We start from the raw sequence: 26,410 nt of genomic DNA, 5'->3' as shown, positions 1-26,410 counted from the left end.
CTCGAGCTATGGTGAACAAGATTATCCGCAGTGACAAACTCGCCACGTGTGGGATAGAGATCTGGCTCCCAACCTTCCGATGACCTGGGCAGTAAAGTTGAACATAGTCGTCTACACTGAGACTATTCCGGGTCCTGCCCCGGGAGTGTACTACCTCTCCCCTTCGGGAAAGGCCCGTGATAAAATATATATCTTCCACTTCTACCCTGAGTGGCATCTGATCAATCACAAAAGCTTCCTCCTCGACATCCCAATAATCAATGAGTCTCTCGAGCAGACGCACGTTTGCTTTCATATTTGGCAACTTGAAGAATTTTAACAATCCGCATCCCCGTAGGGCGTCTAATGCCTCATCATTGTTCATAACTTCATTATCTACAGCTGAGTGCTCTCTTTCACGCCATGTGAGAGTCATCCTGGAAGAAAAAATCACTTTCATCCGTTAGTTTTGTATATAAAATTAGTTTGCTGCGCACACGTGGGTTCCCTTGTATACAGTCGCGTGTAGGTCCATCGTATACGCGAGTTCTATACAGCCAACCCGCGTGTACGCCGCAGAGCAATTTTTTGCAAAAGTGAAACATTAATTAAACTTCCTAAAAACTATCACAATTAATTGCAAGACAAGTTTAGTGCTTACCTGGAAGTTTTCGGCAAGTTTGAACGGTTGAATAAGTCACGGGGAAGTTTGCTCCTTTTGCTCCACAATTTTTGCTCTCCAAGTCAAACGGTGAAAATGGTAAGTCCAAAATTTCTTTTTATAAGTTTTGAAAATGCAAATTTTTTCAAAATTTTATTTTGTTTGGTTTCATGTCACTTTTAACTTGGGAGCTTGGAATGTCGAGATTGGGTTGTTTTTCAGGACATTCTGGACATTTTTCGACAGTTCGAGACGGTTCCATGACTGCTGACCCGTCATGGCAGGTATCGTGTTCTCACTGGCATATAGGTTAGGGACACCATTTTTCCGTTGCATTATGCATACTAGCCTCCATTTGACCGATACATCTGCCGTAGGGTCGACCCCATCATGTTATGGTTCGTAAGCCATTTTCACTCGCTGATTCTTTAAATCATGACATGATGGTAGAGCCATCCTTTTACATGGGCATCCTAGTTAGCACCTCACTGACATTTGTTGCCCATGCTGCTTCGTTTTGAGTAGGCTCGGGAGTCCTCTGTAGTCCCGCCATGACTTATGCGTTGAAAACTCATTCCTCTTTGCTTCTTCGCTTCGTTCTGGCCTTATACCCTAGAGGCTCCTATGTGTGTTGAGTTGTACTTCTGCATTGCATGTTGACCATTTGCACCTTTTGGCCTATAGCCGGCTTCACTTGGACTCGTGTTTAAGCCAAATTTTGACCATGACGTCTGCAAAATCAACCTTGCATACCCTTGACTTCTGTAGCTTGACATACCCAGATCCGTGGAAGGAACTTACCTCTGAGTGTCACTGACCAGTTTTTCACCTCCCTGCATTGAGCATAGGAACGTTCCTTTCCCAGGAACTAGATCATCTGTTTCACCGACACTCGTTCTTTCCACTGTACCATAGCATTCTTTTATTCTTTTTCCGGCTTATCAGAAAAAGACAAAAAAATTAAATATTCCAAAAAAGAGCGGGAACAGGGACATTATTTCCATTTATTGTTGGCAGCTAGAGTCAGTCGTGTCGCCCTTGAACAAAGCACTCAAAACAAAGTCTCCTCCGCATGGGTGGGATTTAGTTTGACTTAGGTACGCCATAACCTTGTTATCGAGTCAGTTCTCCCCCGATTGGTTATCTCTTCCAATCATATGGAGGGTTCGTTCGTGCCTCCTGCATGACGAACTTATACAGATTCATCATATGCTGCCACATAGTCACATTGAGTCGTGCTTTTGTTCAAGGGAAGTTAGCCTGAGTCGGCCTTTCTGCGGTGTCTCTTGACTCATTTTTCAGTCGGCCATCCCTGGTTGTCAGTGTCATGTCTATCATCACATCAGTTATATTGGTCCTTTACTCGTGCCGGTTTGAGAAGGTCCCCATTGACTTCTTGCTGGCGGGTCTTGTCGTTATCAACGATGACACCTTGCTCTGAGGACAGGCTTAGAGCCGCACCCTGGCCCTATTTTCATTATTGATAGGTCACCTTGTGCTCAGCATCGATCAGTATCATGGGTCTTTGACTGAGTGGTTTCCCTTGTGTTCGACATCAGCATACATTATCACACATTGGGATTCGTGCAGTACCTTGGTTTCCATTTGACCCTATTGGTGGATACCTCGCCTCTGTGTCGGCTTTCATTATTGGTTGGTTCAGAGGGTTTCTGCCGTGCGCTAGCCACATCTTGTGTACGCCGGAAACGTACTTCGGTTGGGTTACTACATCTTTTTCGTCCGATTCCTTCCACATTATTGGCCTACGGGTTACACTCGTGCTAGATTGATGAAGGATGCCTTAATGCCTTCCTTCTAGCGGATCTTTCCCTATCGACTCCGACTCATTGCTCTGGGGCAAAGATCTAGAGTCCATTTGGCAGTACCTTGGGGTTTGCAGTCATTAGTGGCAGATTCCTCGCTATCGACAGTGGGAAACCATCATTGTCTCCTGATTGATAGATTCTTACAGGTGTTCGACTTCAGCTCATCTATTCACACTTGTTAGATTGTACTGGGTACCTTGACGCTCATTATCATTATCGGTGAGTAGTCTCGCGTTTGTTAACGGTATACATCAATGACCGGTAATCAAACGATTTCTCACATGGTCGACTTCAGATCATTTATTCCCATGATGTAGAAATGTACCACGGCGGTCGGTGAAGACCTCAGGTTGTATCAGCATTCATTGGTTCACTTGACAGTTGCTCCTGTTACTGCTAGTTGATACCACTCCACCTTATATGTTGCAGTCAGTCATGGCGACATTCTATATGCTGGCACCTGAGTTTGCAGTGTAGTACCATCCTATTCCATCATGTTCAGTTGGTACCTTATGGGATCAGTCTTTGATTTCAATGATCCGTTGCATCTTTCAGCATCATTGACAGTCTTATATGTGATATTCAGACATGTACTTACTCATTATGATCAGAAGATCCATTATGTATTTTCCAGTCATTTATACTTATATACTTAGCGGATCCGCTTGTACTTGATATGCGGACATGCTTTACTTTTCCTGAGCATGGGCATGCCTGCCTCAGACAATGTTTCTTTCTGATCTCCTTTCGGTGGCTTGGCAGGCTGAATTCTGGTGAAGTCCTCCTCGGTTTTTCGGCAGAGTTCCTTTCCTTGTACTTACTTAATATATTTCGGCCATCATGTTCCCCTTCTGACCTCATACATTAGGGGGCATCTGTTATAGCTCCAAATCTCACTCTTATGGTTTGTGATGCTGCACTTATGGCCTAGGGCAACCCCTCCTTCCAGACCTGGTCCAAAAATTTAAAAAACAGTGTTTTATTCCCTATACGCGACATTGCCCTGAGTTAAACGCGTGTACACGCGGGTTTGTCATACCCAACCCGCGTGTATCTATTAAAACACTTAAAAAAATAATAAATTCCTCTTTTTCGGGCGGAGATCGTGGGTTTTACCTGCTGGATCACCTGTTAGTGCCCGTGGCCCAACTGTTCCCAACCAACTCCTAACTAAAAAACTACTTTGGAGAGGGTATAAAAAGACATCAAAGGGAAGGCCAAGGGGGGAGAGAAAGGAGAGCAAGATTATTATGCTGAGATTTTCCCCTTAGACCAGGTCTTAAGTCCTTGGTGCTTTCTGCACTTCCCCCATTTTGCATAGGAAACCCTTGTTTCCATGTGTATTGGTGATCATTCATCCTTGATATCATCATTGAGTAAGACTTGGAAGGAGCTCTTGTTGGAGGCTTGAGGCTGGAACGAATCCGGGAGGAAGCTTTGCTTGGAGCCTGCTGAAGGTGTTCAGGTGATATCTTTCCGTTATATGTACTTTATTTGCCTTTATATATAACGAAACACGTCTTTGTTCTCGAAACAATCTTTCTTTATGCTTATGAGATTCTTGTTTTGAATTCTTATGCAAGTGGTTACTTAAAGATTTTTATAACTAACTTTATAGCATAAAGATGGTTTATACATAAGTATCTGTACATGTACTGTTGTGTTCTTTGATTTGTTTGTCTTGTAGGTCGAAGGAAGAAGAAGGGAACTCCAAGAAGGGTTTGGACCCTAAAGGCCTTCTCGAACGTAGGACCTTAGGTACATACCCTTAACGTTAGAATTTGCTTAAAAGTAAAAATGATGGCTGTGTGTGTGTTTCTTTGAATAAGCAATTTTCAGTCTGGTAGAGTCTTAGCCCAAAGGACCCTAGGGGTACTTTCCCTTCAACCACACCTGCCTAGTGCAAAAAGTGCGATGCATACTGAAAAGCCCTTCTGCAGGGTGCGATGGGCGAGAATGGACAAATGGCAGAGACAGTTTGCAAGGTGGATGATCATGGAATCTTCCAGAAACTTCTCCTGTGACACTTGACTCTCTGAATTCGCCCAGGGATGAGTAAGAGATCATCAATCTCCAAGTGGAATCAAGAACTATCAGAGAGAAGACACTAATCAAAATCCTAGAAGCTGACTTACCTCCCTGCAATCATCTATATATGGATCCCTCATCCCAGAGATCCAGAGGTTGGAATTTTGTATCTTGTAAGGAAGTGTTGTTGGTTTCTTGGTGGAATATCATAGTGTTGGGTGATCTAAGCTTTTCATGAGGTGAAGAAGGGCTTTCATGCTGGGAGGATGACGCTGGGTCAGATCAATGGGTTGTAATCCTCTCTTCTAATCTTTATATCAATAAAGCTATTCAAGTTTTCCTCCACATTCTTGTATGTCTGATAGTATATGCATTTGTGTGGTCAATATATATCTGGTCCTATATTGTTTATGATTGTAAATCTCTGCACTTTGAAGGTATTATGCTACTTTGACTTTACGGGTACTCTTTGAAGCAGAGTGGTCAAGGGAAAAGCGGCAAAGACCTGTCGGTGAGGAGAAGGAACAAGCAAAGAACCAAGCGCAAGATCAAGGTTGGTAGTCTTTGATCTTCTCTTATCTACTTCTCATAATGGAAAACGAAAGTAACTTTAATCTGTTTGTTTCTAAGATAGCTACCCGTCTTAGTGGGACTAGCAGCTCTGCATAGACACTAGATTTCCCGATAACAATATGGTTCATCCATCTCTGTTTGAAAATGTTATATTTTCTGTTACAATTATGAACTTATTTTATACAGAGTTTTTTTGTGAGTTTTCATCAGTTTTGCTAATTCTTGGATGCACAAATACTAACATTGAAAATTTGTTCCTGCATTATAGTTAGTTTTAACTTTGTTGGTCATACATGTTTATCCTAGAAAAAGTGCAACCGATATAGGTATATTTTGGTTATTTCCAACTTCACATATTAGACCCGATCAAATGCAAATGTAGTATGAAAATTTAAGTTTTTTCTAGAAATCCATATTAGCAATATTGGTTCTACAAACACTTCTATGCACTTCCAAACAAGTATTCATTTTTGTTATAAACAAACAAACACCACGGGCTCTGGATCGCTAACACGTCTACTGGTTGCCTGTTATAAACTTGGGCTAGGAAAACAAACAAACAAGTATTCCTTTTTGTTTTATGTATCTATTATAGAAATACGATTGACTTAGACTCATTAAGTCAAGCTGACTTGTTTGATTTGGGATTTTGAATCATATTCAGGGATCAAAATTGTGAGTATAGACTCAGACGTCCTAAGGTCATTCCATTTCCTCAAAGAAAGTCAAATTCAAGAGTCAAATTGGACTCGAGAGAGTATGATAAAACTAGTTTGGGGATAATCTCATCTAAGGGGTTCACTGAAATTTTTTAAGGGTCTCAAGGGATTGAAGTTACCTGAGATATATTCAAAGTCATGAGTCAACTTGGACTTCAGAGAGTCTGACAAAAATGGTTTGGGGATAATATCATCTAAGGTTTCTTTGAAAAAATTTCAGGGTCTCAAGGGATTGAAGATATCTGAGATATATTCTTGCCTTGGAGTTCAGCAAAAAAGTGATCTGGTAGAAGAATGATTAAACTTTATCCCTCTTTATCATAAACCCTGCTAACATTGGCTAAAAGTTCAGAACCTGTTTTATACTTGCTGTGTATAGAATAAGCATGTCCTTTGTAGCTGTAATTCTGTAATGGTCCAAGTTACCCAAAAAACAAGAAAAACATTATATGTACTAAATATAGATGTTATGGGCCAGGTCTCTCTTAAATAGGTTCTCAATTTCCATAATTTTAATTGAGCCAGATTTTCCTTTACCCCATCCATATGATTTTTCTCCTTTCATATATTTTTCCTCTACTCCTTGTTATAGAGTTATCTTGGCTTCTAAGTCTGGTGCAATAGGGTTACAATCGTATGCCAATTTCCTAAAATATGATTTGTTCCAGTAAACAGAAATATGGAAACTTGACTGAAACCTTCCTTGTACCACCTATTTAGTTCAATTCAGATGGATCTTCAGAGTTGTCGAACTCCACATTTCTTTTGATGTATGGGTCAACACAAGCAAGCAACACCTTTCCCAGTATGAGAATTTAGTACAATGAAGTGCCTATGTTTCACATGCTTAGTCAACCATTCTCTAACAAATGGCAACGACTGGAGGTTATCCATTTCTCCAAATTCACCCAGGACTTGCACCTGAGATCAACTACAAAAAACAACCCTCAAACACAAGCACACCAACCCACGTGGGGTGAGCATGTCTCTGGGAGGATTTGAACCTTAGTGGGATGAATTGCAATGCCCTCACTTTATCAACCAAAACACGACACAAGCAAGCAACACTTTTCCCATTATGAGAATTCAGTTCAATGAAACACCTATGTCTCACATGCTTTGTCAGCTATTCTTTGTCAAAGGGCATCAATTGGGGATTATCTGTTTCTCCAAAGTCACCCTGAAGTTTCACCTAGGATCAACTGCAACAAACAACCCTCAAACACATGAACGCCAGCTCATGAGAGATGAGCATGTCTCTTGGAGGATTTGAATCGTGGTGGGAGGGATTTTAACAGCCCCAATTTACTAATCAACCAAACTTACATTGACAAACTCAACACATTTTTGCAGCAACTCTGAATTGTTTTTTCAAATTGTCAATACAAACTGCAGGTTATTCTGTATATATTGTCACTCTTTACAGAGCTTCAATATCATTTTAATTACACTTCTTATGGTATTGTTGTTCAAAAAATTTAGTAAATTTGTTTGTTCAGTGAATTTTCCTATGAGGAATAGAGGCTTGTAGATCTATTTATTAATATTTCTTCTTATAGTTCATCTGGAAAGGGTTCAAAAGAGAAGGAAATACAAAGGAATTTAACAATTAGCCAGATCCTAACCAATCCATTATGGGCATCCTTTTGTCTATGTCGATAACATTAGATTTTTCCATTTATAACTTCCACCTAGAAGCCTCACATAAGATTTGCAAGCAATCCACGATGTTGGCTAAATTTTGATTCTCTTGAATGATGTTTATTAAATTTTATCTCTGAAGTGACTATTCATTCATTTATTTCCATATACTACAGAGAGAAGAAACCTTTGATGTGGTGATGTGCTATTCTACTATGAAGAATATAGCCAATGGATTCAGTAGACATTACATAGAGGGTTAGGGTGAGTGGGAAACCTTACCTGATTAACTAGAAGATCCCTATCTTATTAGACTTGGTATGATTGATGGAAGGACAAGCTGCAACATGTGAAAATAAATTTTCTACCACTCTAACTAAATACACGCCAAATCCAAGTGCTCTAAGCATGGTGAAGATTAATGTCTATTCCACTTTGTTGTAGGCTTTTATAAAATCTATTTTCATGAATAAGGTCTTGAGGGATTTTTCTTGGTTTTCCCTAGAAGTGAAGAATTTGAATTTTTCTTGGTTTTATATATAGTATTAGGTTTGTTCTCATGCTTTTTGTGAATGACACGGGTGAATTTTATCCTACACCTAATAGGTTATCAATATGTAATTTTGGTAATTTTGATTTCAAAAGATCTTTTAAAGAAATGCAATGATTTCATTTGTGTGTTCAATAACTACAATATTCTAATGGAACTCTGCATTTATGGTTTACCTATACAGGTGCCATGGAGGAGGATCAGTGGTGTGACATCAATTATCCTCAAGCATAGGCTTTAGTTTTACTCTTTTCTGGAAGCAAATACTTTCTTCCAAAATTTTTGAGTTCCATGAAAAAATTGAAAGTCGTAATAGTATTCAATTATGGGCTCAAGAGAGACATAGTATTCAATTATGGGTTAAAGAGATCCACACTAAATGATCTATCGACCTTATCTTCACTTAGTTTAAGACTATTCGCTTGGAGAGGTTGCATGTGCCCCCACTTCAAGAGCATAGTAAAGTCTTGTAGAACTTAGAGAAGCTACCTTTAAGCTTTAAGTGAAGATTGGAAAAATGTCTGGGTTCAATAACACCTAATCGAGCATTAAGCTTCTAATAATGCTAGATTTTAACCTGGAGCACTTCTGTGATTTGGAGGAGATGCCCCCTCGTATTTGTGACACATCTTCAGTTGTGAATTGGACTATTACTAACTGTCATTAACTTTGAAAGTTACCCGATGACTTGGGGAACCTAAATTCTTTAAGAATGTTAAGGAAGGAAAGAAATTACATTATGATAAGTTCTATTATGCTTTTCAAGTTTTCTTGGATATCTACAACATTTTAGGTAGGAAAGTACATTCTGTTAATGAAAATTTGTCTTAATAGAAAGGCCCATTTTCAAATTCTAATGCTTTCAACAAAATTGTATAACTATAATGTTTTTTTTTTGTAAAAATTGTAGAGCTCTCTGTATTTACTTTTTCAAAAAAATTTACATCCATATCCTCCGGTTAGTTACCTGCCCGAAGGAAACTAGGTGACCACCAGTCAGCGTTATAACCATTCCAAAATTTGAATAAGTTCATGAGAATCCATCCACTTCTAGAATGATTGTCTCTACTATTGTTTCTAAAGATCAGAACATAAATACTTATTTCCTGCATCTAAAATGGAGTTCAAAGACATTTAACAAACTCTAAACTAATCCTCATCAGAGGATGCTATCTGGACTAAAGCCTTTGCACCAGGGCCTAAAGCCTTTACCCCAGGGCCTGGAAGCTCACGTCCCTGTGCCAGTTTCCATTTGATCTCTATCAGGGTCTACTTGATCCTGCCCAGTGCTAGATTGTTCCTGTAGGTCTGGATCTGTATGGTCGCAATGTCTTTGAGAATTTTTGCCCAGACTGGGTATTTCTCCTTGCTACTTTCCTGTTTGTCTAGAACTTCTCCTTCCATGTGTTCATGATGAAGAGTCATAGCCAGGGCTACGACGTGTTTCATGATCCAGTATTGCTACAGGGTCTTTTTGAATAGCGATTGCCTACCATTTGTTGTCCCCAGGTCCTGCAACATTTCTTCCCATTCTTCCATGGGCAAGTATTTGCACCTGAGGTTATTTCTTAACCCTCGCTCCCAACTCCAAATTTGGTCTCTGACCTCCTTCGGGTTTCCTTCCATGTAGGAGTCTACAGTCTTCTTCATTTGTTCTCCCTTGGGCTTCTTGCCCCTTTTCTTTCCCTTACTGCTGGTGTCTTCTTCTTTCTTTCTCATCCTCTTACTTCTCTTGGGGGCCATACTTCTTTCCGCTTGGCCTTTAGCTCTCTTTTCCTGTTGCTTTTTATTCCGATTCATTGTCTTGCCCTGTGCTAAAGCGAGACCTATCACATAATGAACACAAATGTCAGTCATGTCATTTAGGTTTACATTATTATCCATGGATTCCCCCCCCCTCTTGTTTCCCATCCTTCGGTTTCCCACTCTCTGAGTTTCTACCCTCTGGCTGCCTTCCCTACTTTGAATGGCTATCACTGTAATCATTCTTTTGGTCTTGGGGTACCCATGTTTACTTTGCTTAACCTAGTTCATGCAAAGAACCCACTTATGGTTCATTTGCCTTTTCTCCCTCAAGGGTTCGCTCCTTGTGCCAACTGAGTTGTTGAGACCTCCCCTTGGTTTGGGTTTTTCAGCGTGGTTAGCCGGGTTTTGGCTAGCTAAGGTTTCTCCCCTCACCTTAAGGTGCAACTCTATCCCCCAGGGATTCTGGATTTTCCTATCCCCTCTGCTGTCATTCCATGCAGCAGGCGTTCTTCCTTTCCTTGGGCTATGGTTTACTAGGGCCTCTATTCTAAGGTGGGGGTCAAGTGAAATTGGGTCATGCACTCCATTGCTCTCATACTCCTCACCCTTTCTTTTAACTTTCTCTCCGTCCCTGGTATCCAGGAACTCTTCACGATAATTTCCTTTCATACCTCTAAAATTTATATGACAATTAAGATAATCAAACTAGATCTACATACCATTCTGCATTCCTAACCTATGTTTCAGACCGATTACTCTTTCGTAGATTGGGACGAGAGATTTCACATACCCTTTTACCATGCTGTGCCTTGCTTCCTCCTTCTGCTTCCGCTTGTTGCCTACTCTTTCGTTCTCACCACCTTTCTTCTTCCTTGTTTGCATGAAAAATGCCTCTTGCCCCTTTTCCTTATTTTTTATCCCTTTTTCCTTGCCTCCTCGTGATTTTACCACCAACTGTCTTGTTTTCGCCTTGGCATGCCTCCCTTCCCTCCTACCTTGGGATGCTGCCCTCTTTTCCTGTCCACCATCCTTCATTTACGTCTTTCCTCTCCTGGCTGCTCTTGCCGTCGGGTCGCTAATTCCGCCCTGCCACTTGGCATTAATTCGCTGCTCATTCTCGGATTTGCTGTCCTGCCCTCTCCGCTTCCATTCCTTTCCATCGCTACCTTGTACTCTCAAGGGCTGTCCTTCCTCTGCCACCCTCCATCATCCTACGGGGTTCCGCTCTTGCGTCTGTCCTGTGCTGTTCCGCTTCTGTCCTGTATTATTCCTCTTGCATCTGTTCTTGTCCTTCTCCACTCCCGTCATGTCTGGGCGAATTCTCTAGATGATCACTCTGGATCTTGTCTTGTTCTACCATTTGGAGCAATTGTTCCATATCCTCTTTCTGGTGGAGCTCTTCCGCAATCACATCCAGTTGCTGCTCTTCTTTTCGACATCCCCAATTTGCAAGGTAATCTGTAGGAGCATTTCCTTTGCGTCTCACATGAGAAGGTATGGTGTAGGCTATCTTCCTCAATTAGTGGCTTATTTATGTTATTATCCATGCCGTCCACCAACTTTGACTCAGCTTCTCTGCTGGGACTCCCTGCTATAGTTGTTTGATTGTTTCTATCATGAGCATCGAGTCTCCTTCTATTTGGAGGTTTTGATACCCTTCCATGATAGCTATTTCTATCCCCTTGTTCAGCACGTGGAATTCCGCCTTTTTATTTGAGGCATTTCCACAGTCCATCGCATAGACCCAGTGGGTTCTCCCTCCATCATCTCTGAATATCCCTCCTATGCCCGCCTCCCCTGGATTGCCTTTTGTCACGCCATCGAAGTTTAGCTTTGTGAATCCCTGTGGCAGGTTCCTATAGCGGTCTTCTTCTCTTGCTTTACCTGCCCTGTGTTCTCTTCCTGCCGTGCATGTGGTGCTTACTTTGATTTGCAATCGATTCAGAATGCGAGTCTCTATGGGGTCTGTCTTCCAGTCTTCGTCATTCCACTTCTCAAGGATTATGGTTTCTCTTATGTTCTGTATAGTTTGACTCCATATTTCCTTAGCTTTTTCATCGTCCCTGAATATCAACTGGTTTCATGCCTTCCATATGTTCTACAGGAGGAAACCTATGAAGAGATTCTAGGCTCGGTTCAAGATTATATTACGGTACGGTTTGCTCCTCCATTTCTCTACCGTTGTGGTTATGCTGCCTATTTCTCTATTGCTAATCTCAAAGAGCTGATGGTGGTTTTGCCACAGGGTATTGCTGATGCTGCAGGAGTTTGTCAAGTGGTCCATTATTTCTTCTCGTTCCTGGCATAGGGTGCAGCGTGATGGTCCATGTGTCCCCTTCCTTCTAAACTGGTCCCAGGTTAAGGCTCGCCCATGGGACAGTATCCAGGTAAATAACGCCACCTTTGGCCAAGTTTTCATTTTCCAGATTCTATCCCATTTTTTGATGTCTGGGTTGCCGGTTCTTCTGGCCTTTATGTAATATCCTTCTGTTATCGTAAACATTCATTTGATGTGTTTTCCCCACCTTATTATGTCTGAACCATCTTTGACTGCAATTTTCCTTGTCTCCATTTCCTTTTTGTAATTGACCCATTGTTCTGTTTCTGGTGCTTCTTGCCAATCATTTTCCATTTTCCATTTTCTCCAGTAACCGTCTTTTTTGGGTAGCCAATAGTTCTGGACTGCGTCTTCCTCCATTTGGGTGGTGAATTGTTGAATATCTTGGAGTTGAGGTTGCTGGTTGAGGGTTTCTCTCTGTTGCCATGCCTCCCTCCAGAAATTTGCTTTTGTCGCCTGTTACACAGTGATTTGTCACTGCCTTCCTGTCAGTCACCCTGCTGTGCCAATCACTAAAGTTCATGCCTTCTGAACTGGCCCAAAAACCCATTTTTCTAAAGTTTTATTCATCAGCGCGTCTGTTTGAAAAATACCCGCGATGACTGGCGCTCCATAGTGTATTCCGTGCGCTGCCAGCTCGGAAGGACATCACTTTTCCGCGCTGGTCGCCAACGCGCCTTTCCCGTGTTCTTCCGCGCTGACATGACTGTCCCAGTTATGTAGACGCGGCGACATCGCGTCAGTTGCCTCATAATCCGCGCTGATCCAGTTTGGGCGAATTTGTTCAAACAACCAGCCTTCCAGATAACTCCAGGCTTGGTTGTTAGCTTTGTGAATGTCGACTCCCTTCTATGGCATGTCTGTTCGACCCTTTGCAACCATTTCCATCAAGGATAAGCTCATCCTTCCACCCTTTTAGGAGGCTCCTTCTCCTATATAAACTCCCACCATTACCATGAGCAGCTAGTTAGACATAGCTTGGATTGTATAGAGCTTATAGTGCTCAGATTGCTGCTATTATAGGTATTTGGTGTGCTAGGTGTGGAAGTGATTGATTGCTTAGGGAAGGTTGTTTTGTGTTGCTTGTGTGTGAGAGAGAGTTGTTTGTCTTGGGAGAATCATCCTCAAAGGTGAATGCTTGAGATACATGCTGACTAGCCCCTCTTGAGAAGGTTACCGACGTCAGAACATTTGGTTGTACTCTTCTCTATTCTGATTAATAATAGATGACTGCTATTATTGTTCCATTCTCATTTGTACTTGCAATGGTTAAATGTGAATTACATCTTTTCTGACTGATGTATGGTTGCTTTTACTAGATTTCACGCTTGTGTTTGTTTCCTCTTCGTGTGTGCAGGTATCTATTCACGGAGATCGCGAAGGATTGTGACCAGCCAAAGCGAAGGAGCGAAGGCAGCATCTCTTCGTCAAACGACAGCGCGGGAATCCAAGTAGGTGCTCTTTACCTCTTGTTTAATTGTAATTAGGAACATGCATAGCAGCATTGTTTGATTGTTGCTAGACCCTTGCTGGGCTAGTAGGGATCGCCTCTATCCGTAGAGGGGATTTACCTCTCCAACAATTTGGCGACTCCGCTGGGGATCAGCCTTTTTGTCTCTTGAGTCCACTTTTGTGTTTGACTTTGATTGGTCTCTTTTTCCGAGATTCTGGGATTGTCTCTCTGCTTATAAACTTTCTGGGTACATCTGGGAAGTGTCTTGATTGTTAGAAGGCTCTCGCCTTTGGTTTGGGAAGTTTTTGCTTTGGCTTTGCTTGTTTTTATCCTCAGCACGTTTTAATTCAGAACAGTCGCGCTGACATCGCGCCCCTGTTCCTTTGGTATCCTTTTCATCGCGCCTGTACGTCTAACAGTCGCGCTGACCTCGTTTTTAGAGACAGCGCGCTTTATTCGTGTCCTTCCGCGCTGGCATCGCGTCCCCGCTTCTTTGTGATCTGTGTCATCGCGTCTGTGTGGTTTCTTTCCGTGCTGACCTCGTTTTTCTGAGACAGCGCACTTTATCCTTGTCCTTCCGCGCTGACGTCGCAAAGTTGCTACAGGCCTCCTCCTGTCAGCGCCGAGTTGCTGAAGGCTACCCGCGCTGGTCCTGTAAAGTTCATTTTTGACCAAATTAGCCTCCTGAACCTCTTGCTTTGACTATCCCTTCTTCTCTCCACCTGCTTTGTGACTTGCTTTTCACTGTCTGAACTCTGAACTGCTTGATTGTGGAGTCTGGATCCATAGGGTTCCATTTTTGCTTAGTTTTTGGTTTTGCGAATACCTTCCCTTTTGCTTTCGCTGCTTGGTTTGTGTTTACACCGTCACTTTTTCGATTGCTGAATGGTTTTGAGTCTCTAATTAACTAGTTATAACTATCATCCTTCGGGTGTTTGCCCTTTTCTGTTGATTTTGCACTCTAACCCTAGGGTATCTAGTGGCCGTGTGTGTGTCAAGCCTTCCGTAGGGATTTTGTTTTCTCGTTTGACCAGCCAACTTCAGATTTGTTGAGTGCACTTTTTCAGTGATTGTTGGAGTGTCTTTGGTTGTGTTTCCGTGCATTTCTCACTTTCCCCCTTGTTTCAATCCTTGCTTGTCTTGCCGAGCTTAGATCACATAGCTCGCGCGCAACTTGATTTTCTCGTCGATTTGGAAATCTTTGTTTTGTGTTTTGGGAACTTTGTGTGCTTTCATTAGGCAATTGCATTTTGCTTGGTGTTCTAGTTCCTCCAAATTATTTTAGATGCTTTGTGTCACTGAAAGAAAATCAAACTAGTGGCTTTGCTTTTAAAAAATTGAAAAGGAAAAGAATGTTTCATTGATTTGCATTTTCAAAAGAAAAAGTTTCCTTTCCTCGCTTTTAGTTGCATTAGGCTGTTTGATTGATTGTGTTCGTTTTGTTTGATTGAAATCTCTTTACCTTTCCATAGCTAGAATTCATCGAACAAAATGATTCTCTTTGGCATATAGTTTGCATCTAGGTAATTGTGAGAGAACATACGATAGGACCTGAAATCGAAACTTAATCTCAAGATCAACTATAAAATGAACCGAATGAATCTAAAAACACATTGGAACTAAACACAAACATCTAGAGGTCTAGGTTAGAGACGTGTTCCGGCGTCTTTAAACATAGTCACTGTTGTTTCACATTACGGTTGGGTGATTCCTCCTTCTGTGACTCGATAGTGGTCTAACACGGACTGTGCTCCCACGTACCGTCGCGTATATAGGGAGACCCCACTAGGCTTTTATCCTTGATCCATAGGAAGCCAAGTCTGCCGCCTTACGATTCGCAATGCAGTGAACACAACATTCACGAAGATTGACCACCCGTACCCTAAAAAGTATTCTGTGGTTTTGCGAAAAGTCTGGCACACCTTTTACCTAGAATCTCCAGAGCAGTCACTTTTGATCCTTTTCGGACTCCCTAAATGAAAAGGTGTAAGTGAGCGTCTTGTCACTTCGTGCTCATTAAACATTCGAAGGCGACTGGAGTCATCTTTTCGTCCTTTTCTCGACTCTTGAAACATGAAAAGGTCAAGTCTAATTCCAATGTCTTAAAAAATTTATTCGGCCTCGATAACATTTCCTGTTAGATCTTGTGTGTGCTAGTTTGAGTAGGGTTGTCTATCGTTAGTTTCCCTTAGGTTTTTTGTGCGGGGTTTGTCATCCTGGCTGACCCGTCCACCCCCGATCCAAGCGATCAAGGCTCTCCATCTTCAGTTGCTCCTGAGGTACCAGTTGTAAGCGATACTCTTCCTGTCATTCCGAGTATCCAGCCTATCAACGTACGTGCCCCAGGTGACGCGGATTACGTAGAAGATTGGAGCCCTTCTTGGGAAGACAACGAAGACCTTTTTCATACCCCTCCCGGTATGTCGTCTCCAATGTCTACCTCGGGGGAGACATCTCCCAGTGTCAGTGAAACACCTGTGGTTTCGAGCGTCTCTACTCCCATCTCAGCCTCAGCCTCCCTCCCTCCTCAATATCGACAAATGAGGGATAAGATGGCTGCTAAAATGCCTGCATCGACTATGTGGGATCCTAATGTCACTCCTACCACTGGGCCTTTTGTTTCACAACCTCATACCACATTTGTTACCTCAGTTCCCACAACCCCAACTATTTGTGTGGCCTATTCTACTCCAGTCGTTAGTGCTGTCACAGCATCTTCATCTACAAACCCAGGAGCTGGCCCCTCTCACACCCAAGTGAATAGTAGCCAACCTGAGGTTTTGTCTAGAGTCATCGACCCTGCCCAAAGTGCTCAACCCTCTTCTGGCGGTGTTCCAGGATCGGGGTCGTATGATGCCTTTGGGCAGCCTATTACGGATCCAGATTACGAAGGTCCGTTCTTTTATTATGATGCGAATGGTCAGTACCTTGAGAACGTTTCGATCCTCCCTCATCGTCCTTTCGAAGAGAACGAGGAACCTTTGAACATGAGGTACGATCCCACCTCTCATGTTTTTTATGGGAACCGGGATCCTCCCGTGCAGCCTCAAGGACCACCCAATCAAGGCCAGCCGCCTTATGTGCAAACCCCTCAAGGGCAACCACTTTATGGCCCGCCTTACCCAGGACAATCTGGGGGCCCACAGGGACAACCCTACCAGGGACAACCCTCGGCCATTGGAGGTCCGTCGTATTCATATCAAGGTCAATCTACTGGATATCCAGGGCAACCTGGTACTCAGCAAGGTTACCCAACTGGACAACCAGGGCAGCCTTACGTTCAGCAAGGCCAACCCGGTTTCCAGCAAGGGTACCCATCTGGACAAACTGGGTCAGTTTATAATCCTCAAAATCAACCAGCAGTCCAGCAGGGATATCCTCTTGGGCAGGGTGGGCAACCCTATGTTCAGCAGGGTCAACCCACTGCTCAATCCATGAATCCTTCTGGGCAAGGGGGGCAACCTGCTATACAGCAAGGCCAACCCTCTGCTCAGCCTATGCACTAAGGAGGGCAGCCTGCTATGCAGCAAGCCCAGCCCTCTGCTCAGTCTGGTCATCCTGGGGGGCAAACGGGCCAACCTTCTATGCAGCAAGGTCAACTCGCTGTCCGCCCTAATCGTCCAGCTGGACAAGCTGGCCAACCTCGGCGTCAACCAGCTATCCAGCCAGCTCAGTCATCCGTTCCGCAAAGACAACCCTTGGTGGCGCATGGACAACCTGGTGCCCAGCAAGTTTATCCTGCTGGCCAACCAGGCCCATCTCAAATCCAACCAAGTCAACCTTCGGGACAGATGGTTCAACCCCAGCCGGTTCAAGGACATTATCCTGGGCCTCAAACTCAAACAGGTTATCAACCTCCTTACCAAACGCAGCCTGCCTATCAGGCTCCGTATGGGGCCCAGCAACCATATGGCTACCAGCAACCCCAGGGGCAAAATCAGTTTGCTCCATATCAAAATTATCAGCAACCACAGGTCACTCCTCACCAAAATTATCAATATGGTGCACCTGCGGGACAAGCTGCTAATACATGGGGTGCTGGGGGGAAGTATCAGGGTCAATCGTCCGCATATGGACAAAATCCGTATGGACAGAACCCTTCTGGACAAGGTCCCTACGCGCCCGGCCCTTTTGGGCCAGGCCCGTCGGGACAAGGTCCTTATGCGCCTGGCCCTTTCGGGCCAGGTCCGTCGGGACAAAGTTCTTATGCTCCAGGCCCTTTCGGGCCAGGTCCATCTGGACAAGATCCCTGGGGACAGCCACCATCTGGTTGGAACCCTAATACTGCCTCAAACCCTCAGCCTCGGATGTCCTTTAATCCTCAGCTGCCATTTTTAGCGACGTTGGAACTTCCGGATGTGTCCAAGTTAACAAATGATCCCATTTTGCATAATCCATATTGGCCGCCGGTTCCAACTAAAATACCGGGTGATTGTCCAAAGTTTGACGGTAAGGCAGGAGAGGATCCTCAAGCACATGTTATGACTTATCATCTTTGGTGTTCATCGAACTCATGGCTTGATGACTCTATCCGGCTTCGCCTCTTTCAGAGGACTCTCACCGGTGCAGCTGCTAAATGGTATATTGAGCTGAATCGCGGTATGTTTCAAGACTTCAACTCGTTAGCTATGGCATTTTTAACCCATTTTCAGTTGCCCATTCGGTACGAGACTGGGACTAATCTCCTCACGTCTTTGAAACAGGACACTGATACGCATATCACTGATCATATACATGAATGGAGAAGGCGTCATCGTTTGATCAAATTCTGGATTCCTGATCAACTCCTGACCGACTGGTTTACAACCTCCTTTGTGCCCAAAATTGCAAAAGATATTGCCATGGGAGCTTGTGTAACTGAAGAGCAAGTGATCGCGCGAGCTCAGTACCTAGACTTAGTCTATTCTCAGTCAGGTACTCTATATGAGTATTTGCCAGATGCTCCGAGGCCTGGGCAGACCAAGGCTCCGCCGAAACCATTAGTAGATGGAGTCATTGGCTCTGTCAATTCGTCGTCGAAGAAATCCTCCGCAAACCCTGGAAAGCAAAAGCAAAATGCTTCCAATGAAAATGCTTCTCAGGGCCCATCGAATTCTGTTAGTACCTCAGAGGTTAACGCCGTTCAGTCCACCGCGGCGGACAAATCCTCGAAAGGGAAAGGGAAGGGGAAAGGAAAACCGAAAAATGAGAATAAACAACCCAAGCAGGAACCTTCTAAAAATTCATCTGAAGATGGAGCCAAGCGAAAACCTAAGTATCCTTGCCTCATCTGTGAGGAAGATCACTATACCAAAGACTGCCCTAGGCGGTCCGAGGTTAGTCGGTTATTGAAAGGCGCTCCTGGACCTCCTGCCGTGTTGAAAGAACCTTTCCCTTCCTAGCAGACGCATCAGGTGGCTGACCCCTCTCAGTCCTCTTCCTCGTTCGGTTCTCAAGTGTTCATGGCTGGCACCATTCCCATCCATGTTTCGACTCGAGCAAAAGATTATCCTTCTTCAGCCGGGAAGGAGCCGGAGATTCCCTCCAGCGCTCCTCCGTCCAGTTCTGGTCCCCTTCACATCGAACGGCCCAGCACTGAGACGATTCCCCGACCCCCTCCTAAAGGTGTACTCAGGAAGTCATCCTATAACCCCAATGCTCGTGCCGCCCAGCACTATAGCATTGTCGAGGACTTAGCTCAGGCTCCATCTGCTATGTCCACGTTAGAAGTCCTCCAGAGCTGCCCCTCACAGAGGAAGTCCCTGCTATCAGCCATTGGTGGCATCGACCCGGCAGATTCGGATTTGATTACTTTTGATCTCGAGGGTTTTTCCCAGAGACTGCCTCACCAAGTAGCATTCCTTATCCAGGTCATCATTAATAGCAAAACGATTCATCGTACCGTTATTGATGAAGGTGCCTCAACCTGTATCATGTCAGTTGCTTGCTGGAAGGCTATTGGTTCCCCCGCTCTGAGTCAGTCTCCTACGACCCTAGAAGCGTTCGATGGAAGAGAATCTCGCCCTTACGGTATTCTCCAACGTTTACCCATTTCCCTAGAAGGTAAGACAGTCGAAGTAGAGGTAGAGGTCGTTGACGCAAATCTCACGTACAACCTCCTCCTCGGCCGCAGCTGGACATATGCCATGCAGGCCGTAGCGTCCTCCTTATTCCGTGTCATTCATTTCCCCCACCAAGGAAAGATTGTCACAGTGGACCAGCTCTCTTTCTTCGCCTCTTCCTCCGAAGGTAATGTGCCATTTGTGGAGCATACCTCCAAGTCCTTAGAAAGTGTGGGAGCCAGACTTTTCAAAGATCCTGCTTTGATGGGAGTTTTTCCCCTCCCACCTCCCAATTTCGCCTCTGTCAATATGATCTCTGTACGTTCAGATCCATGGGTTCTTCCTCCCCCGAATCAGGAAGACTCTTGGGGCGATATGATGCCATTGAGTCCCGCCGAGCTCAATTACATCGAGATTGTCGCTGCATCGGCTCCACCCCCTGAACTTGCTCTTCCAAGCAGTGTTCCCGATTCATATGATCATTTCCCATGGTTAGGAGATGAGCCTACTTCGGACCCTTTGAAAGAGATTTTCCCATCCGATGAGGCCATTATAGAGATTATGTCTCTAGAAGAGCTCCCTTGGTCAGATCACCACCATCGCTCTTCGTTTCTCCCTCCCCATCCGGAAATGGCCACATGTCTCGAGCGGTTTGCTTCATGTGTCCCATCTCCGCCTCTCCAAACACCTATCCAGCTATATCAAGTGTCGTCGGAGGGCAATTTGGGCAATATAACGCAAACCCACCCAATCGACATCTCTGTCAAACCAAGGATTGTCGAGAATATTTTCATTGCAGTTACATGCACTCCTGAGGAAGTTCAACTTTATACCGCTTTATTTCGTGAATTCCGCGATGTCTTTGCATGGTCTTACGAGGAAATTCCCGGCATCGACCCTAGTATTGTGGTGCACAAAATTCCTACTTATCCAGGCGCCAAACCTGTTCGTCAGCGTTTACGTCCTGTGCACCCTCGAAAGGCAGCAGCCATCAAGGCCGAGGTTGAAAAGCTTCTTCGAGCTGGTTTCATTTATGCCATTCCCCTCACGGAATGGGTATCCAATATAGTCCCTGTGAATAAAAAGCAGGGTACTATTAGGGTCTGTGTTGACTACCGCGATATTAATCGCGCCTGTCCAAAAGATAACTTTCCTACGCCTTTTATTGATCAGCTCATTGACGACTGCGCAGGAAGTGAGATTTATTCGTTCATGGACGGCTTCTCTGGTTACAACCAGATCAACATAGCCCCCGCCGACCAGCATAAGACAGCTTTCATTTGTCCTTGGGGCACCTTCGCTTATAAGAAGCTACCTTTCGGTCTCAAAAATGCCGGTGCCACTTTCCAGCGTGCGATGTCGTATGCTTTTCATGATATCCGACACATCGTACAGCCTTACCTGGATGATCTCCCAGCTCATTCAGCTAAACGTCAAGACCATCCATCTCATTTACGCGAAATCTTCCTCCGCTGTCGACACTACCGTATTCGACTTAATCCGCACAAGTGTGTCTTCTGCGTGGAAGCTGGCCGACTACTCGGGTTCATCGTCTCCCGAGAAGGCATCCGCTTGGATCCCCTCAAAGTTGAGGCCATTTTGAATCTTCCTCCCCCTGCCTCTTTGCAGCAATTGCAGAGCTTGCAGGGAAAAGCTAATTTTCTCAGACGATTTATCCCGAATTATGCCGAGGTGGCTAAAGGCTTCACGCGGTTATTAAAACGAGACACACCCTTTCGTTGGGATGCCATCGCCCAGGAGTCTTTTGAGCGCCTTAAAGACCTTCTGGTCTCAGCTCCGCTCTTACGACCTCCGAACTATCACCGCGACTACATTCTCTATTTAGCTGCCGCTGACACCACCATCGGTATGGTTCTAGTGCAAGACGATGATGCTGGCACCAAGCATGTTATCTATTATCTTAGCCGCAACCTTCTGGATACGGAAACTCGCTACGCATATGTCGAGAAGTTGGCATTTGCAGCTGTCTGTGCCGTCCAACGATTCCGGCATTATATCCTGTTGCGCACAACGACCGTGATCTCTGATTGCAACCCCATGACCTACATTTTGTCACGTCAGCTGCTGGGGGGCAAATACTCGAAGTGGATTGTAATCCTCCAAGAGTTTGACTTGGAATTCACTGCGGCCAAGTCTAAGAAATCTCTGGTCTTTGCTGAACTGCTCTGTTCCTTACCATCTCACTCTGCACCATTCCGCTCAGAGGAGCATATTCCGGATGAAACTTTGTTTCTCATCAGCACCCTCGACCCGTGGTATGGGGATATTATCATATATTTACAAACGTCTTCGTTTCGTCCAAATGTATCGAAAGATGCTCGACGACGAATTCGTCACCCAACTCAACCATATCGTATCTTGGGCGATACCCTGTACCGCCTCGGCGTCGATTCTGTTCTTCGCCGATGCTTAACTCTCGAGGAGGCTGAGTGAGTCTTGAATGACTACCACTCCGGCGCTTGTGGCGGCCATATGTCCGGATATGCTACCGCCCAGAAGATCCTCCGTGCTGGTTATTTCTGGCCTTCCATCTTCAAGGATTGCATCCTTGCTGTACGTGCATGTCACGAATGCCAGGTTTACCACCAGAAGATGCGTGCCCCTGTTGCACCACTGCACCCTGTTGTAACCGTAGGTCCATTTGCCAAATGGGGCATCGATTATACGTCCTGTAACCCTCGTTCGGCCGGGGGGCATGGGTACATCATCGTTGCTGTGGATTATTTCACCAAGTGGGCCGAAGCAATGCCTACATTAAACGAAGACGGTTACACAGCGGCGCAGTTTTTATTCAATCATGTTATCACTCGTTTCGGAGTCCCTCAGGCTATCGTTACAGATCATGGAAAGCATTTCCGAAATCATATGATGACGGAGCTAACGACCCAACTAGGCTTGCGCCAAGATAGTTCGTCACCGTACTATCCACAATCTAACGGTCAAGTTGAAGCCGTGAACAAAGTTTTGATCACTATGCTTCAGCGCACCGTCAATACGCACAAGTCTAACTGGCACCTTATGCTTTTCCCAGCCTTGTGGGCCTACCGGACTTCTGTGAAGGATGCCACCGGTTTCACTCCTTTCCAGTTGGTTTATGGACTGGAGGCTACCCTTCCCGTCGAATGCGAGATTCCTTCATTAAAATTAGCTGTTGAGTTACTCCCCAACACCACTCCGGTGGAGGAACGGCTTCTTTACCTAGAACGGTTAGACGAGACTCGTCGTTTGGCCTCTCTGGCTATTGAAGCACAGAAGAAGAGAGTCAAGGCTCACTTCGACCAGAATATTCATCCTCGTTCCTTTGTTGAGGGAGATTTAATACTGCTCTACGATCAAGCTAAGGATAAGCTGGGGGCAGGGAAACTCGAATCTATGTGGTTAGGTCCCTACATCGTGAAAAGAGTTTTACAAAAGGGCGCATATGAGTTAATTGATTATGAAGGAAATCCTCTTGACAAGCCCCGCAACGGGCTGTATCTGAAGAAATATTATGCATAACTTCGCGCACTCACTTTGTATATACGTGTGTTTTGTGTGTTGTGCATGATTTTGTTTTTGCTCTGGTGTGAAGGCGTGTTTTGCCTCTTATTGTGCTCTCTTTTTCTTGTGCAGATGTCTAGTGCACCCTATGTTGGTTTCGCTGATGGCGCCTGCCGCAGCACTTGCAATTTGTCGTCTGTGGCGTGGGTGATCTACGATCCTCACGGAGAATTGTTAGACCTTCAGGGTGTCTGCCTAGGTCGTACCACTAACAATGTTGCCGAATACAGCGCTGTAATTGAATTACTTGCCGAAGCGGTTGACCTCGGCATCCGAGAATTAGTGGTGAACCTGGACTCCCAGCTAGTCATCCATCAACTTAACGGGCGATATTCCGTCATAGACCAACGCATACTAAGGTTGTACCTACGCGTAAGATTGTTGGAACGGAACTTTGATTACATTACATATCAACATATTCCGAGACGATTAAACACATTGACTGATGCATTGGCAAATCATGTGTTAGACAGACATTTGCGGAACAGATAACATCATACAAGAAGACATAGAAAGCATAATAGAGTAAAGCATATGTAAATAAATCATTTCAAGCATAGTGTGCATGTGTGTGCCTTTAAGCTTGTTTAAAAATATAAAATACATGGGTCATGTGTCGTGCAAACTCATACATAAGATCACAGTTGTACTGAACAATTGCATAACATAAACAAAACATCATCACATGTAACAATGATCCATCCAAAAAGCCGGTATGTATATATATATATATCGTGTGGCGCACTAAGGCGCTAAAAAATAAGTGTATATGTCCAAAAAATCAGTACATCTGAGTCATGTGTCTCAAAATGACAGTGGAAATAAAACCTAGGTAACTATTGAGCCGGGTGATGCTCTCTGTAGTACACAGCCGCTCGTGCTACCCGCCTCAGAAGGCGGTGCACCCTGGGTTCCACCCCCACTGTATGGATCTGGTGCTCTAAGGGGACCTCCTCGACCCCCTGGTAGTCGGGCACTCCCTCCAGCAACCCCTCAAGGTTGCGAGCTACAGTCTCCGACGTGTCAACCCTTGGAGGGACTAAGGCCAGGGCTCCAGCTCCCTGTCCCTCTCTCCGTGCCTCGGCAGCCAGGCCAATCGGTCTAGTGGGCCCCACATCTGCACACCATGACACTTATTAGGACATGTACATGAAAAATTCAAAAACATTACAAAACTCAAAAAGTCAAGGGTTATACCTGCATCATCCCACTGTTCCCCTGGGGGCAGCACCATATCAGGGTCATTGCGGAAATCCATACCCACATATGGCCAGTCCTCCACGAAGACAACCTGCTGATCTAGCCAGTCCCGGAAGAATGCCCCCCAGGCATGTGGCTGGCCACCACCTCCGCGTGGCATGATGCGAGCCCATCGTGTGGCCCTCGTCTCCCGAGGATCCCTAGGAGCATCCACGGCCATCGTCTGCAGCTGCATGGCTGGCACTCGCTCTAGGATAAGCGGGACTAGGATGGACCCGTAGCCGAACTGCTTCGTCTCTCCGCGACGACAGTTGCTGAGCTGCCTCTTCATATTGTTGGTCACCGCTGTGGCCCAATCAAACACAGTAGGCTCAAGGCAATCAAGAGCTAGCATAAGGTGAGTCTTCGAGGCCTCGTGGTTGGCCATGCTTCCCGCTGCCCGGGTCACCATAAACAGGATGGTGCGAAGGACTATGTTTCTCACTGTGGGGATTGCCACTTTCCCACTCCGCGTCTTCTCGGCTTCTGGACATACTCGAGCCATGAGATCATCTAGAGGGCCGCCGCCAGGTCGTTGTCCCTCTATGATGGGCCTTGCACCCCGGCGTGACAACCCAGTCAGAAAGAAAATGTCCATGTGATCAAATTCAATGTCTTGGCCCCGGATGGTGAATTTCCCATCCACCGGGTTCCATGCCCTGATCAGTAGCTCGAGGAGATCATGCTGGGCCCTTAGGCGCGGTGTGAGGAAGAACTTCATGAACCCGCATGCCCGCATGGCATTGCAGCACTCCACACTTGCAAATGCAGCTATGTCCTCAACCTCGTGCACTCTTTCCTGCCATTGGAAAGCCATTGCGTCCTACACAAGCCATGAAAAGAAATTAGAAGTGCTGGCACGAAATTTTTCACGTTCAAATTGAAACAAAATTTTTTTTCCGAGCCAGCGCGGCTATTTTAAAAACAGCCGCGCTGGCCATGGCAGCCCTATGTTATTTTTCAAGGTCAGCGCGGAAGAACACGGGTTTTCCGCGCTGACCCGAAGTTGGGTGCGTTTTGTCCTAATTCGGCCAGCGCGGACCCGCGTGGGAAATCCACGCTGACCGAGAGCGCATCCATGCGCCAAGAATTTGTCCAATTGGGCAAATTCGACCGTTAAAATCCTATAAAATATGATCAAAATGCAGGGCAAGGAGAGGAGAACCTACCTGGAAGAAACGGTTCGAAGAATGGTGTTCGTACGGGCTGGAAATCACTCCGTCAACTTTCTGGCTTCTCCACGTCCTTCACATCCAGAAATGGTAAAATGGTAAAAATGACTTTTCACCCTCTTCTATTTATAGTAAAAACTCATAAATGTCCATATTTTTGGGTTTCTACCATCTTTTGCCATAGATTTCGCCCTAGATTTATCGAATGCATGTTTTAATATGTTTTTTGCACATATCGAATGGATTTATGCGGGTAGTGCTCTTATGCAGGTTCGAATAAAAGGTGAAAATCATCATGCTCCTGAAATCACTTGGTCCCTACAATGTCGTCTTTGAGCTCTTTTCCGACATAAAATAAGAAAAGATGGCCGAGCCTCCTTTTAGCTCGTTAAAGGGAACGAGAGGCGGTCATTTTAAGCTCTTTTTCCGACCGTATAACTTAAAAAGATTGCCGGGTGTTTGTCGTTTCGCACTCGTTATCGACTCTAAAACGACGTGTTTTCGACCGCTTTTTTACTTTTTCGGGTCAAAAACACTATTTATGAAAAGTACTCCTCGATCGTAATGGTTGGGCGGTTCTTTCGAGCATTGTTTTATACTTTTTCGGGCTCGAGAGACACAACTGTACGAAAAAGGACCCCCCCTGGAGTCTCCTTTTCTGCTGTCTTTTCAGACTCCCTAAACAAGAAAAGACGCTGAGTTTTTCCTTTGTCAGGCTCGCTAAACACTTGATCACATCGGATATTGTCGAAATGACATTCTTCAAGCATATGCTATCCCCGTCAAGCTTGTCATCCAAAAATAACTGGGGTACCTGCCAGAAATGGTGGGGAAAATGGAACCGTAATTTTAGTCGTGTCGGCAGTATGTCGCTCTTGAACAT

Source organism: Pinus tabuliformis, chromosome 6 (genome assembly GCF_031772625.1).
Source record: "Pinus tabuliformis cultivar Carrire ecotype Pingquan chromosome 6, CPIR1, whole genome shotgun sequence".
In the NCBI taxonomy this organism is placed as follows: Eukaryota; Viridiplantae; Streptophyta; class Pinopsida; order Pinales; family Pinaceae; genus Pinus; species Pinus tabuliformis.
The sequence above is the reverse complement of the archived record's forward strand: the minus strand, read 5'-3'. Positions refer to the sequence as shown.